Source organism: Sus scrofa, chromosome 2 (genome assembly GCF_000003025.6).
Source record: "Sus scrofa isolate TJ Tabasco breed Duroc chromosome 2, Sscrofa11.1, whole genome shotgun sequence".
Taxonomy (NCBI): domain Eukaryota; kingdom Metazoa; phylum Chordata; class Mammalia; order Artiodactyla; family Suidae; genus Sus; species Sus scrofa.
Genome location: NC_010444.4, coordinates 39,102,106 through 39,117,635, shown reverse-complemented (window position 1 = coordinate 39,117,635; position 15,530 = coordinate 39,102,106). Strand labels below are relative to the sequence as shown.

General features: G+C 36.2%; 1 long non-coding RNA gene across 2 annotated transcripts in view; it reads left to right on the top strand.

Annotated features, from left to right (window-relative positions):
• LOC110259291 overlaps positions 1 to 15,530 on the top strand; it is a 135,056-nt gene that overhangs the window by 71,717 nt on the left and 47,809 nt on the right. For both annotated transcript variants that reach the window (XR_002341549.1, XR_002341548.1), the window contains exon 3: positions 9,728 to 9,787. This is a non-coding gene — a long non-coding RNA (uncharacterized LOC110259291). The remainder of the gene's footprint in view (positions 1 to 9,727; positions 9,788 to 15,530) is intronic.

Sequence of the window (15,530 nt, the reverse complement as noted above, 5' to 3'; positions counted from 1 at the left end):
TGAATCTCATCAGTATCACTCAAAAGTGACACAAACCTAAACTGTTGGCTGGACTCAGACTGAAGTAGCAAAGATGGGCTAACACTGCCGACGTGATTTACTATGTGGGGAAAAAAGAGCAAACATTGGTGTTCTAGATTTATCGCCCTATGAGAAAAGTGCTTTCTCAGCAAATCAAAAAGTGAAGCATGTCATTTACTTCAATGCTCTAAATTTTTATGGAACAAGAATGGTATAAATTCATTCACATGTTTTTCAATTGAGTGTCTACCAGCTCTCCAAGGGATTGCAATTGCACTGTTCCATTTTTTTCTTGTTTCACAAAGGCAGTGGGCATCAGATGTTGAATAGGCTGCAAAGTTCATGGCAAACTACTGGGGTATCCTGCCTATGTAAGGCTAATCATGTGTGTTTGGAAGGCATTGTACATATCTGATTTCATTTAGCTGTATGAATTCAGTTTTTAATTTTCTGATTCAGGTAAATAAAATTAAAAAAATGCAACAACAACAACAAAAATTGTTGTGATTCAAAAATTTGTAAATGTGCCCTAAAAGCCATTCTGCAGATATGACATTAATGATATCTTTATTCATTATCTGGCTTCAAGGGTTGCTAAGTTACCTGCCTCTGGGCCTCTGTTCCCTATGTAATCGATCTCAAAAATCTTTTCTTTCGTGAAAATTATCTAGTTCCATTTCTGTCCAGTCACTGAGTGCAAACGAAGAACTACTCCGCTGTGGAATTGTCATTTCTGGAGGAAACATCTGAAGTGGCTCTTAATACTTACTAGAGTCTGATGCATAATTGGTTCACTACTTATCCTGGTGGGGTGGCGTACGAGAGAGTGTGAGGTGTGGGGTCAGTGTTTCCTCATCATCTAGTAGCTGCAGGTCCTAGGAAAAGGATTTCTCCACAGCTTCTCATTCTCCTCACCTACAAGTGGTAATAAATATATGGCACTTAGGGTTTGTGTAAGGATCACCTTGAGATGATGTATACACTTGTACTGTGTAAGAAGTCATTCAAATATTAATTGCACTTTCCACCTTATTTCTAGTGAGTGACCATGCATTAAGTTCTCTGATGCTACTAGTTGCCTTATCATATCACCTTAGGGACTGTGGCAAATGGATACTGTCATCACAGAATTAAAACTCCAGTTCTTTTTTTCTGCTGCCTTGTACCTCCTCTTGGCAAATGCCAAGACCGTCTGGATTCCATAAGCTTGCCTGAAGCTCTTTCCTTGACTAAGAATTGTCGTCTGCCTTGCAATCACAGGCAAGAACATCTGCTCAGAGAAGCCAGTCAATATTGTGGAAAAGTTCAAAGAATGCAGACCATTAGTAGTGTCAGCTTTACAACCAGGAGGTAATGGCATTAAAGGGAATGGTCATAATACCCAACAATAGTGACCTCATTAACCAGTGATTTATCATGATGAAAAGACCTGTTTAACCTTTGGTCTGCACAAGCTTTCTCCTTTTAACAAAAAAGTCTATTATTTCATGTTGTCAGGAGATAATTTGTGAGTTGTTAAAGGACAGATTCAATTACTCTTAAGACAATTATATGAAAACTGTATTCACTGCAAGGTGCCGACACAACAATTTTTGTTTTCCTCAGTCATTTTTCTGGGAACAAACACAGGAGTTTGATGACTTTGGTCACAAGAATCAGTTGCAGTTGTACCTTCTAATGGCCCTGCTGTAGATGACAGTTTACAAATCGGCCTTTCTTTGACACTAGTGCAAGGAGACTTGAGTGAAATGGGCTCATAGGCATTTAAGACAACATATCAAGCTCCTCTGTCAATTCCATGCAACATTCACAGATCTACTGCGTGATCCACCAAGTTGGATGCTGTGGGGGGATACAGCAGGCAGTGAGGCTGGGCTGTGCCTTCCAAAAGCTCAGAGACCTCTCTGGAGATGTTCTCTCAGCTTGGATTTTTTTAGAGCTTGGATTCCCTTATGATTCACAAAATGATCGTGTCCACCTAGGTCTCCTGCTGGTTGAATCTGACAGTGGCTTTCATGCTAAGGAAACTGATCAGAACAACATCAAAAAGATAGGGGGAAAAAAGAGATAGGAAAAGGTACGTGTTTGGAGTTTTGCAGATGGCTTGGAATTATTTTTAACTCTGTGAATTTTGTCTCTGTGGTCCAAACTGAGGAAAGAGAAAAACTGTAACATCTGTGCCACTCCAGATCCAGGCCTCTTTAGAGCAGAAACTGTCAGTTGTGACAAATTGAGCCCAATTGTACAGACGCTTTTGTGAGGTAGGCAAATGTCCATCAGGGTCTCAAATGACCACCAAACTCAGTTCACTTGTGCCTTCTCTCTAATTTACACCCTGGGACCCTGAGGTGAGAGAGCCTGCTATTTGGTCTCCTGACCACAGTAAATAATACCAACTGGAGAACTTTTAAGGGAAGATGTATAGAAAAAGACCAGCTTTCAGAATGGATGGCAGACATTTTAAATGCCCTGTCCCATTGTTTTATTACTGATGCAGGGGTGTAAGAAATATTGGAAATATGAGATTTGATGGAAATATGAGATACAATTGATGAGATTGTATTCAGGGGTAAACCTGAACTCCAGATTTTGGTTATACGTTAAAGTTTGTGATGCTGTCTTTAGGAAAACGTGTTGCTTATTACCCATGTTGTTCAAATATCTTATATATGATTTTGAATTTTTTCTCTTCAAGACTAATTTCAAATTTTCATACTCCTGTTTCCTTGGAGAATACTATGACCCACTACCTGGTTTTAGGTGCTTGCAGAATTTAAAATTTTTGTTTAAAAATTCTCTTCAGAAACCTTAAAATTTATTTCTGATTTTATTAGAGGAAGAATAAATGCTATCTAATTTTACCTTAATAAATATTTCTACCTGGTTCTATCCTTCCATGGATTTCATTAAAAGAAATAAAACTGGGTCCTTGAAAGACATCAAAATCCAGTAGTTATACAAAATAGTAGTGAACAGAGTGGAAGGACCTAATAGAATCCATTCTTAAATGGCCATTAATTTAATGTTTACTTTTGAGTGCTTGTATGCCTGCTAACTTCCACTGAAGTTCTGAGGCAACTTAAATAAAGTTGCAAGTCAGAAAAAGAAGTTAAAAAAAACTCATATAGAAGAAGAATTGAGTGATTATGACTCAGAGACAAAGTTATTTGGCTTAAGCCAAAAGGAAGTGTGATGCTACATATTCCCATTTTATAATAAATGGAAGTGCATGTGTTCATCAGGCGAGTCAAATCTTTTCCTAGGGAGAAAAATTCTAGGAAGAATTTTTTTGTTTGTTTTGTTTTGTTTTGTTTTTTGTTTTTTTTAGGGCCACACCTGCAGCATATGGAGGTGTTCCCAAGCAAGGGGTTGAATCGGAGCTGCACCTGCCACCTACACCACAGCCACAGCCACACAAGATCCAAGCTGCATCTTTGACCCGCACCCTAGCTCGCTGCAATGCCGGATGCTTAACCCAGTGAGCGAGGCCAGGGCTCTAACCCTCATCCTCATGAATACTATTTGGGTTTGTTATCGCTGAGCCACAAGGGGAACTACTAGAGAGAAGTTCTTTGTAGATGGCTGGGTTTTAAATTATTAGCTTCAAAGTGAAAACCATTTAGATCATTATCTGTTAAGGTCCTGGCCTCCACATTTCAGCAGAGGATACCCCTAGAAATCAGGGTCTCTATATACATATAATATTGCACTGCTAGAAAGTATCTACACACCAGAGGAAATTAAAGCTCTGTTTATTATCTCAACTGAAGAACCTATAAATAAGTAAATACAGAAAAATTTTAATTTAGAAATCTAAGACAACAGGAGAAAAAAAAAAGGTGTGTCAAAATCAAATTACTTAATTGCCTGAAGCAGTTTTGCAGTTTTGTAGGAATGGAGGCTTTATCCTTTTTGGATAACAGTTCCAAATGGGCAGTGAAAACCTTAGTAGGAATAAAAACTTTGAGGAGTTCAGTGTTTGGATAAAATTAATGCTTATTTTACTGCAATTTAAAGACAGAGCTATTTATTTTGATTATTGTGTTTTTTATATTTTTAAACTATAGTTGATTTATAATCTATCAATTTCTATTGTACAGCAAAGTGACCCAGTCTACTCTTTTTCTCATATTATCTTCCATCATGTTCTATCATAAGTGATTGGATATGGTTCACTGTGATATACAGCAGGACCTCCTTGCTTATCTATTCTAAATATAACCATTTGCATCTATTAACCCCAAACTCCCAGTCCATCCCACTCTCTCCCCCTCCCCCATGGCAACCACAAGTCTGCTATCCATGTCTGTGAGTCTGTTTCTGTTCTGTAGATAGGTTCATCTGTTCCGTATTTTAGATACCAGATATAAGTGATATCATATGGTATTTGTCTTTCTCTTTCTGAGTTATTTCACTTAGTATGAGTATCTCTAGTTCCAAATGTTGCTGCAGACAGCATTATTTTGTTCTTTATTATGGCTAAGTAGTATTCCATTGTGTATATATGTACCATATCTTCTTAAGCTATTCATCTGTTGATGAACATTTAGATTTTGATTATTGCAAATATGTAATTTTTCTGGCATTTCTGGTACCATTTTGTTATCTAAGGAAGAAAACACAATTGAATATTTCTTGATAATTCTGGGTCTTACTGGCTTTGGGATCATCATTTTGAAGTGTAATTCTTATTAGAAGATGAGCTATAAATGCTTCAAGGGGACAGACTACCTTATTATAGAGCTGAGTAGGGGCCCAGTGGAGAGTTGTTATCTACTACCATTGGCTGAGTTGAGGCAAAGTGTCCAGGATTGGTGAAAAGGACTAACCTAAGGAGACTGCTCTGTTTGCAGTGACCCTGGAAAACACCCTGAGCATTGTTTATTTATAGATCCTTGGTAGAATCTTAAGATTTTAAAACTGGAAGGGGGAGTTCCCTTCGTTGGCTTAGTGGTTAACAAAGCCAACTAGGATCCATGAGGATGCGGCTTTGATCCCTGGCCTCGCTCAGTGGGTTAAGGATCTGGCGTTGTCATGAGCTGTGGTGTAGGTTGCAGATGCGGCTAAGATCCTTTGTTGCTGTGGCTGTGGTTTGTCCTCTAGCCTGGGAACTTCCATATGCCACAGGAGTGGCCCTAAAAAGCAAAACAAACAAACAAAAAAAAAAACAGGAAGGATCTTCATATTGAGTTTAGATGTGGCCAATACCTTTTCCCCTCAAATTTCAGAAAGAGTTGAGAATTAGTCACAGATTGCCAATAGAGCTGAACTGGGAAATGATCTTGTACTTGAGACCTAGTAGACTTTCATAAGCTTACTTGCTTATGAAGAGATTGGGTCTGCAGGATAACAGTGACCCAAATCAATTACAAGGAGAACAGTACACACACACACACACACACACACACACACACACACTCCTGTACCCTGCCTTTAGAATAGTGCTTCTAGAATTATCTGTGTTGAAGAGCCAATTTTTCCTTTTTATTCCTAATCTATAATAGACCTTTAAATTTGCCACATGAATTTGCTAAATGAAATAACAGACAAATGAAATGAAGAAAGCAAAGACATATAAAACACAAATTGGAATGTTTATTAGATTCAACAGATAGTAATTAAATTTCCATTAATATGATAAGACAAACAACCTAGATAAAAGAAAAGAATTTCAAAACCATATAGTTCATTGAAAATGTGCCTGTTGGCTATTAACATATAGCATGACTATCACACTTATAACTTTTTGCCATTCCTAAATCATAACAGAATTTAAAATTATGTGTGAAATAGCAATTCCCTGCATTTAACACATATATGCACACTTTAAGTGAACATTGCATCTTTCAATGTTATTTGTATAAGTCAGGTTTATTGAGGTATAGTTTACATACAGCATAATTCACCATTTTAGGTGCACAGTTTTGTAAGTGCAAAGTGTACCATCCTGTAGTCAATCAAAATATAGATTATTTCATCATCCCAGATGGTTCTGTTGTGCCCTCTTATAAATAAACCCTTCTCCCCACTACTCCCAGTCCTTGGCAACCACAGATCTGATTTCTGGTGCTATGATATTTCCTTTTCCAAAATGACATATAAATGAAACCATGTATGATGTAACCATTTGTGTCTAGCTTTTTTCACTTTTAACATGATGATTTTGAGATCAACCTATAATGTTACATGTATCCATAATTAATTACCTTTCATTGCTGAGTGGTATTCCATTTACATGAGGCACATACAATCTGTTTATCCATTCACCAGTGGATGAGCATCTGAGTTGACCCCAGTTTTGGCTGATTATAGATAAAATTGCTGTAAACATTTGCATACATGATACATGATTTCATATCTCTTGAGTAAATACCTGAGGTTGCTGAGTCTTTGGGTAATTGTATATTTAACTTTATAAGAAAAACTTCCAAAATAGTTTCCCACTTTACATTCCCACCAGCAGTATGGGAGTTTATTGCTTACCAGTATTCTATATTGTCATGTAAACATATTTTCAGCCATTCTATTCTAATAAGTGTGAAATAGCATATCACTGTGATTTTAATTTGTATTTCTTTAAATAACTAATAAAAGTGAACATCTTTTCATGAATTTGTCATCACAGTCTTTTTTTTTTTTTGGTGATATATCAGTTCAATTTTTACCCAGTTTTTCCAATTAAATGTTTATTCATCACATATGCAAGATATTCTGTTACATAATAAAAATGAATAAGGCTGCTGGAGACACATAGTTAGCTAAATATTTAGAATGCAGTATGATAAGAACATGGCCCTAATTTGATAAGAACATGGCCCTAATTTGACATATAGAATCATATAGGCATGAAGGTAATTATTACAGTTAGTCAGCATGTGAATAACACAGGTAAGATAAACAATATAAAACCAATTCAATCATTTTTAAGTGAAAATTTTCACTTTGGAAAACTAATTTATTTTTTCTTTGCTTTTTTAATTTTTTTTTTCATCTTTTTAGGGCTGCACCTGCAGCATGTGGAGGTTCCCAGGCTGGGGGTGAAATTGGAGCTGTAGCCTCAGGCCTATGCCAGAGCCACAGCAACTCAGGATCCAAGCCACATCTGCCACCTACACTGCAGCTCATAGCAACACTAGATCCTTAATCCACTAAGCAAGGCCAGGGATTGAACCTGTGTCCTTATGGATGCTAGTCAGATTTGCTTCCGCCAAGCCACAATGGGAACTCCCTGGAAAATTTAGATAATGCAGATACAAGAAAGGAAGGAAGGAAGGAAGGAAGGAAGGAAGATCACTGTTAACATTTTAGCCTGTATTCTTCCACTCTTTTTTCTTTAATGGGATCATGGCACACCTGCTTTTCTACTTGAACATCTTTCTATGATATATTTATGGTATCATTTTAATGGTTGCATTGACCTAAAACTAGCTATTTCTCCAAGACAATGGGGGTACTTGAGATCAACGAAGAATTGTAATTAAGGCTCTGCAGCCATGGCAAGCCACAAGCAAATCCTCTGCACAGCAAGAGACAGCGAATGCTTTTATAGAGGGGAAAAGGAAGTTGGGAGTAAACAAAGAGTTCGTGGCTTTTCATTGGCTATGTTGTTAGCAGGAAAGAAGAGGAGGTCGGTCTTCTTCCTGTTGGGCTCTGCAGTTATTGTGGAGCATGAGAGCTCCTTCTTCTGGTCTTATTCAGCTGAGGTTTCTGTTTATCAATTTTTTTTTATGTTTGCAAAGGATGCAGTTCAATTGTGTGTACATTCATAAAATCTTAAACCAACCTTCTATTATATTTCAGCTCTAAGTTTTCATAATTATAAATAGTACTCTTTTGAACATCCTTGCAGTTGCACACTTGAACAATGTTTTTTATAAGATCAGATCCTTGCAGGGAAATTTCTGGGTCAAAGATATAAATATTTCTGAGGTTTGGTGGGTATCATCTAAGTATTATATTAGCTGGTGGTAAAATTGTATGAATTCATATCCATCAGTATAACAAAGAAACTGAGGGCAGTATCCATAAAATTTTTTTAAATTCAAATTTTAAGTTGCATTTATGTGATTACTAGTAAGTTAAATATCTTTTCTTATGTGTATTTTCTGTCTCTGTAAATTATATTATGAATTCCTCATTATCTTTGGCCTATATTTCCTGCTAAATGGTTACCTCATTAATTTATAAGAAAAATATTTTTCTTTTGGTAATCTATCATACTGCAAATGTGTTTTCTCTTGTCATTTGCTTCTTTTAATGCTGTTTATATTTTTCTTTCTTTTCTTTTTGACCACTTCCATGGTACATGGAAGCTTCTGGGCCAGGGATTAAACCTCTGTCACAATGGTGATGATGCCAGATCCTTAATCTGCTGAGTCACCAGGGAACTCCTATATTTTTCTCATGGAAGTTTTAACGATATGTATATTAATCTCTGAACCTTTCCTCATAGATCTGTATAAGAAGTCAACATCATAAGTCCTTTTCCACTCTATGATTGTTTGAATATTTATCTTTTACATTTAAATAATTAATGCATTTCAAGTTTATTTGGCTATATCATAAGGAGTAAAGATTTAACTTTTTTCTCAAATGATTAACCAGTTGTCCTAGTTCCATTTATTGACTAATGGACTTTAGACCTTTTCCTTGCTATTTTAAAATGCTACCTTTGACCCTCCTTCACTGTTGGTGGGAATGTAAATTGGTACAACCACTATGGAAAACACTATGAAGTACCTCAGAAAACTAAATGTAGAACTAACATATGACCCAGCAATTCCACTCTTGGGCATATATCCAGACAAAACTTTCATTGAAAAAGATACATGTACCCTAATGTAAATTGCAACACTATTCATAATAGCCAAGACATGGAAACAACTTAAATGTCCATTGACGTATACGTATACACAATGGAATACTACTCAGCTATAAAAAGAACAAAATAGTGCCATTTGCAGTAACATGGATGGAACTAGAGACTCTTATACTAAGTGAGGTAAGTCAGAAAGAGAAAGACAAGTACCATACAATATCACTTATATCTGGAATCTAATATGGCACGAATGAAACTTTCCACAGAAGAGAAGCTCATGGACTTGGAGAACAGACTTGTAGTTGCCAAGGAGAAGGGGAGGGAGTGGGATGGACTGGGAGTTTGGGGTTAGTAGATGGAAACTATTGCATTTGGAGTGGATAAGCAATGAAATTCTGCTGTATAGCACAGGGAGCTATATCTACTCACTTGTGATGGAAACAATGGAGGAAAATATGAGATAAAGAATATGTATATATATGTATGACTGGGTCATTTTGCTGTACAGTAGAAATTGACAGAACATTGTAAATCAACTATAATAAAAAAATAAAAAACATTTAAAAATGGCACCTTTATCACATATTAATATACTTAATTGTATACTTGGGTATGTCTCTGGACTTTTAATTCTGTTCCAAATATTTTCCTATATTTCTGAATATGAAAGTAGTTAACACAGTACCACACTGTTTTAACCACTATGGTTTTATAATATGTTCTAATACCTTGCATAACAAACATGTTGCCCTTTACACAGATTATAACGCTTTTTCAAAGTATTATAGTGTGTTTTTAGAGCTTAATATTCTGGGTGTATTTAAAATTATATTTGAAATTTTAAAATATCCAACTGGAATTTTTATTGAAATTTCATTGTATTTATAGGTTAATATGAGACGAATTTACATCTTAAACAATCAGCCTTATCACTGAAGGACATGCTAGGTAGGTCTCACCATTTATTCAAGTTTTTACTTACTGTTCTTTGTGTGTGTGTGTGTGTCTTTTTGCCTTTTCTAGATCTGCTTCCGTGGCATATGGAGGTTTCCAGGCTAGGGGTCTAATCGGAGCTGTAGCTGCCAGCCTACGCCAGAGCCACAGCAATGCGGGATCCAAGCCGTGACTGCAACCTACACCACAGCTCATGGCAATGCCAGATCCTTACCCCACTGAGCAAGGCCAGGGATCCAACCCGCAACCTCATGGTTCCTAGTGGGATTTGTTAACCACTGAGCCAGGACAGGAACTCCTTACTGTTCTTTAATAAAGTTTGACAATTATTTTTAATAGGCTCTGCATGTTTTGGTTTTTTGAGGCATCTTATTATTCTTATCACTACAACTGTTACCTGTTCTGACAGCATATTTACTAACTAGTTGGTACTTTTCCATAGCATTCACAGATTCTTATTAAAAGACAAATATTGGGAGTTCCCATTATGGCTCAGTGGGTTGAGAACCTGGCTAGTATCCATGAGAATGTGGGTTTGATCCCTGGCCTTGCCCAGTGGGCTAAGGATCTGGCATTGCCTCAAGCTGCATCATAGGTCAAAGATGCGGCTCAGATCCCATGTTGCTGTGGCTGCATAAGCATACCTGGTCCTTTTGAGGTGGACTTATCCCTGTATCGGTTTTGTTCCAGAATTTTATAGGCAGTATCATCCATAACACTTTAAAAAAATAAATTAATTTTTAGGTATAATTTACATAGAGTTTTGCTTTGTATTCAGTTGCATAACCACCAACCACTCAAGGTATAAATTATTCTATTATCCCCCCAAAGTTGCCTCATGCTAACCAACTTTGACCCTATTGCTTTAGTTTTGCTTTAAAATTTTTTCATATAAATGAAACCATGCAGCATGTAACCTTTTGTGTCAGACTTCTTTTTCTCAACATAATGCTTTTGAGATTCATCATACTCATTACATGAATCAGTAGTTCATTTCTTTTCATTGTAGAGTAGTATTCCATTGTAAGGATGTAACAAAACTTGTTTACCCTTTCACAGTTGATGAACATTTGGGTTATTTCTAATTTTTAGTGATTATAATGCTGCTATAAGTAGTTCCATTCAGGTTTTGTTTACATATTTCTTTTGCATATATTGTTATTTTTACATGTATCTTCATTTCCCTTGACTAAATAGCTAGAATTGGAATTGCTGGGTCATATGGTAAGTACATTTTTAACCATATAAGAAACTGTCGCATTGTTTTCCAAAGTGACAAAGCTATTATATATTTTTACCAGCAATGTATGAGAGTTCGCTTGCTCCACATCCTCTCTAGCAATTGCTATTGTCAGCTTTGTTTTCTTTGAGCCATTCTAATAACTGGTATCTCATTGTGGTTTTAATTGGCATTTCCCTAGTGACTGATGAGGTTAGCATCTTTGCATATGCTTATCAGCCATCCACATCTCTTCTTTTGTAATGTGTCTGTTCAAATTTTTACCAATTAAGAAAGATTTTTCCCTATCATGAAGTTATAGCATTCTTTAGACAACCTGTATTCAAGACATTCTTGCAAATATTTGCTCCCAGCCTATGGTTTGATTTTTCATTTTCTTAATACTGCCTTTTAAATAACAGAAATTTTAACTTTGTATTAAGTCTGTTTTTTTTTTCTTTTATGGTTCGTATTTTTGTGTCTGTTTTAAGATGTATTTGCTTACTATAAAATCACAAAGATTTTCTCCCATACCTTATTCTAGGAATTTTATAATTTTAGGCTTTAAACTTAAGTCTGTGACCATTTTGTGTTGACTTTTGTAGATGTTGTAAGAATTAAGACTTTTTTAAATGTTATTTTGTTTTATTTGGCATATAAGTGTTCTACTTTCCTGCGTCATTTACTGAAAAGACTATACTTTGCCCATTGAATTACTTGGATATCTTTGTCAAAAATCAATTGACTGTCTATCTTGGGCATATTTGTAGAACCTCTGTACCACAGATCTGTATGTCTGTATTTCCTCAAATACTTCACTGTGTTTGTTAGTGTAACAATATAGTAAGTTTTTTTCATTTTTTGTTTGTTTGTTTGTTTGTTTTTTGCTTTTTAGGGCTGCACCCATGGCATATGGAAGTTCCCAGGCTAGGGGTCTAATTCGAGCTGTAGCCACTGGCCTACAGCTGCTGGCCTACAGCCGTACCAACGAGGGATCCCAGCTACATCTGCAACCTACACCACAGCTCATGGCAATGCCAGATCCTTAACCCACTGAGTGAGGCCAGGGGTTGATCCCGCATCCTCATGCATACTAGTTGAGTTTGTTACTGCTGAGCCACAAAGGGAACTCCTAAAAAATTAATTTCTGATTGTTTTAGTTTATAGACAATCAGTTTTTGTATATGGATTTGTATGTTTCAATCTTGCTAAATTCATTCATTACTTCTACTAGCATTTTTAAAATTCAGAATTCTGTAGGATTTTCAACTTAGATGGCCATGATGTCTGCAAATAAAGACAGTTTTAGTTTTTTCCAGCTGTTTGCATTTTATTTATTTATTTTTTTTACTTGCATCGTTGCACTGATTTTACAATCTCTAGTACAGAGTTGAATAATAGTATTGGGAGCAAACATCCTTGCCTTCTTTTTGGTTTTAGCAAGAAGAGCATTCAGTTTCTTACCTCTAAGTGTAATATTAGCTCTAAGTTTTTCAGAGATGGCCTTTTATAAAGTTGAGAAAGTCCTCTTTTATTCCTAGCTTGCTAAAAATGTTATGAATATATGTTTTGTCAAGGGCTTTCCTCTTCTTTTTTTTTACATCTTAGTATAACCATAGAGCATTTTGTTTTTAGTCCATTAGCATGACTGATTAACTTTCAAATGTTGACTCAGACTTGCATTTTTGGAATAAACTCTATTTAACCATGATGTATAATATTTTATATATTTATGGATTCAGTCTGATAAAATTTTAAGGATTTCTCCTAACTAAGCTCATAATCCTTAAGTAATATGCCTAAACTCAACCAGCTGGTTAGTATCAACAAGAGAGAATGAAAGGTTTCTTGACTTTAATGCACTCTTTTCACAAAATTAAGTTTATCATCTTTTCCTTGGCTTTTAGCTTACAACTAAAATGTAAGGTGTGCTCAGTGTGTGGGTGTGGTGTGCAGAGAGAGAGAGAGGGAGGGAGATGTGAATTCTAATTATCTAAATGTTTTGATTAATCGACCACTTCACAGAGGTAAATATCAAAGATTTTTTTAAATTTATTATATTTGATTTACAACGTTCTGTCAATTTCTGCTGTACAGCAAAGTGACCCAGTCATACATATATATACATTCTTTTTCTCAAATTATCTTCTCTTACATTCTGTCATAAGTGATTGGATATAGTTCCCGTGCTATACAGCAGGACGTCATTGCCTATCCGTTTTAAATGTAGTAGTTTGTATCTACTAATCCCAAACTCCCAGTCCGTCCCACCCTTTCCCCTGCTCCCTTGGCAACCACAAGTCTGTTCTCCATGTCTTTGAGTCTGTTCTTATTCTGTTGATAGGTTCATTTGCGCCATATTTTAGATTCCACATTTAAGTAATGTCATATGGTATTTGCCTTTCTCTTTCTGACTTACTTTACTTAGTATGAAAATCTCTGGTTGCATTCATGTTGCTGCAAATTGCATTATTTTGTTCTTTTTTATAGCTGAGTAGTACTCCATTGTGTATATCTACCACATCTTCTTTATCCATTCATCTGCTGATGGACATAGGTTGTTTCCATGTCTTGACTGTTGTGAATAGTGCTGCAGTGAACATAGGGGTGCATGTAAGAGATGTCTATCTTAAGAAATAGGATTTTTCTTGAAGTATAGTTGAATTACAATATTGTATTAGTTTCAAGTGCACAGCAAAATGATCCTGTTCTATATTTTTTTTTTCAGATTATTTTCCATTGTAGGTTATTACAAGATACTGAATGTAGTTCCCAATGCTGTAGAGTAAATCCTTGTTGCTTATATGTTTTATATATAGTAGTATGTATCTGTTAATCCCATCCTAATTTATCCATCCCCCATATCCTTTTCCCCTTTTGTAACCATAAGTTTTTTTTTCCATGTCTGTGAGTCTGTTTCTGTTTTGTAAATAAATTCATTTGTATCACTTTTTAGATTTTACATATATGTGATATCATATAGTATTTGTCTTTCTCTGCCTGGCTTACTTCACTTAGCATGATAATCTCTAGGATCATCCGTGTTGCTGCAAGTGGAATTATTTCATTCTTTTTTATGTCTGAGTAATATTTCATTTTGTATGTATGCACTACATCTTCTTTAGCTCGTCATCTGTTGATGAACATTTAGTTTGTTTCCATGTCTTGGCTATTATAAATAGTGCTGCAATGAACATTGAGGTATATGTATCTTTTCTTATTATGGTTTTCTCCAGATATATGCCTAGGAGTGGAATTGCTGGATCATATGGTAGCTCTGTTTCTAATTTTGTAAGGAACCTCCATACTGTTCTCCATAGCAGCTACAACAGTTTACATTCCCACCAACAGTGTAGGAGGTTTCCCTTTTCTCCATACCCTCTCCAGTGTTTATTATTTATAGACTTTTTGGTGATGGCCATTCTGACCTGTATGAGATGATACCTCATTATAGTTTTGATTTGCATTTCTCTAATAATTAGCAATATTGAGTATCTTTTCATGTGCCTGTTGGCCATCTATATGTCTCCTTTGGAGAAATGTCTATTTTGGTCTCCTGCCCATTTTCTGATTGGATTGTTTATTTTTTTTGGATATTGAGTTGTATGAGCTACCTGTATATTAATCCTGTCTGTTGCATTGTTTGCAAAGAGAAATAGAAATTTTAATATACCATATTGTTAATAGAGAGTTATGTAAAAAAATCCCTTAACTTTAGAGCCTGTATCTTTCCGATTCAAAACTCTGTGCTTTTTTTTCACTTAGTCTTATTTCTTCTCACATGTGCTTACAAGCTCCAAATCATAAAGACAGTTGACATCTGAGTCCCAAAGGCATAATTTTCTTGCTGTTTTCTCAATTGCAGAACACTTGCCCCCAGGGTACTGATGCTAAGACTCAGGACTCTAAATAACTGCACTTATTTTCACTTTATAAGGCTTTCATGGAGTAAGAGGGTCTGTTTGAAGCTGAAGGAAGTGTTGAAAGAGCAGTTGCTTCTCTTACAAAATTGTCCCCAGAGCAAGGAGTCAGCTTGCTCTCTCTCCTCCCAGCCAGCCTCCCACCCCCAACCCACACCTCCTTTACCAAAGCAAAGGGGTATGCATCTATATGCATAGTCATTAAAATGCACCAAGTCTCTGAACTGGCTTTCTGTCCCCCCTCCCCCCATTCTGCTGCCTGACAAAGGATTTGCGACAAAAGACCCTCTTCCCGGTTTGTAAAACAGTTGTGTAAAACTCGGACTGTAAAGTCACAGTTGACTGCTTTAATGTGGAACAGCTGGGAGGGTGTAGACGCACTGGCAGGTTGAGACAGGGACAGGGAATGATCCTCCATTCTGCCAAGGGTCGACTTAGTCACACCACCTGCTGCCCCTATTATTTCAAGAGCAAACCAGTCATGACAGCCTCAACAGACGGACACACGGCACCAGACGGTGCAAGGGAAGTTAAGAAAAGATAAATTAAGTGATCAATAAAGATAAGGGACCTGCTCGGCAGTAAATGGTGCTGACAG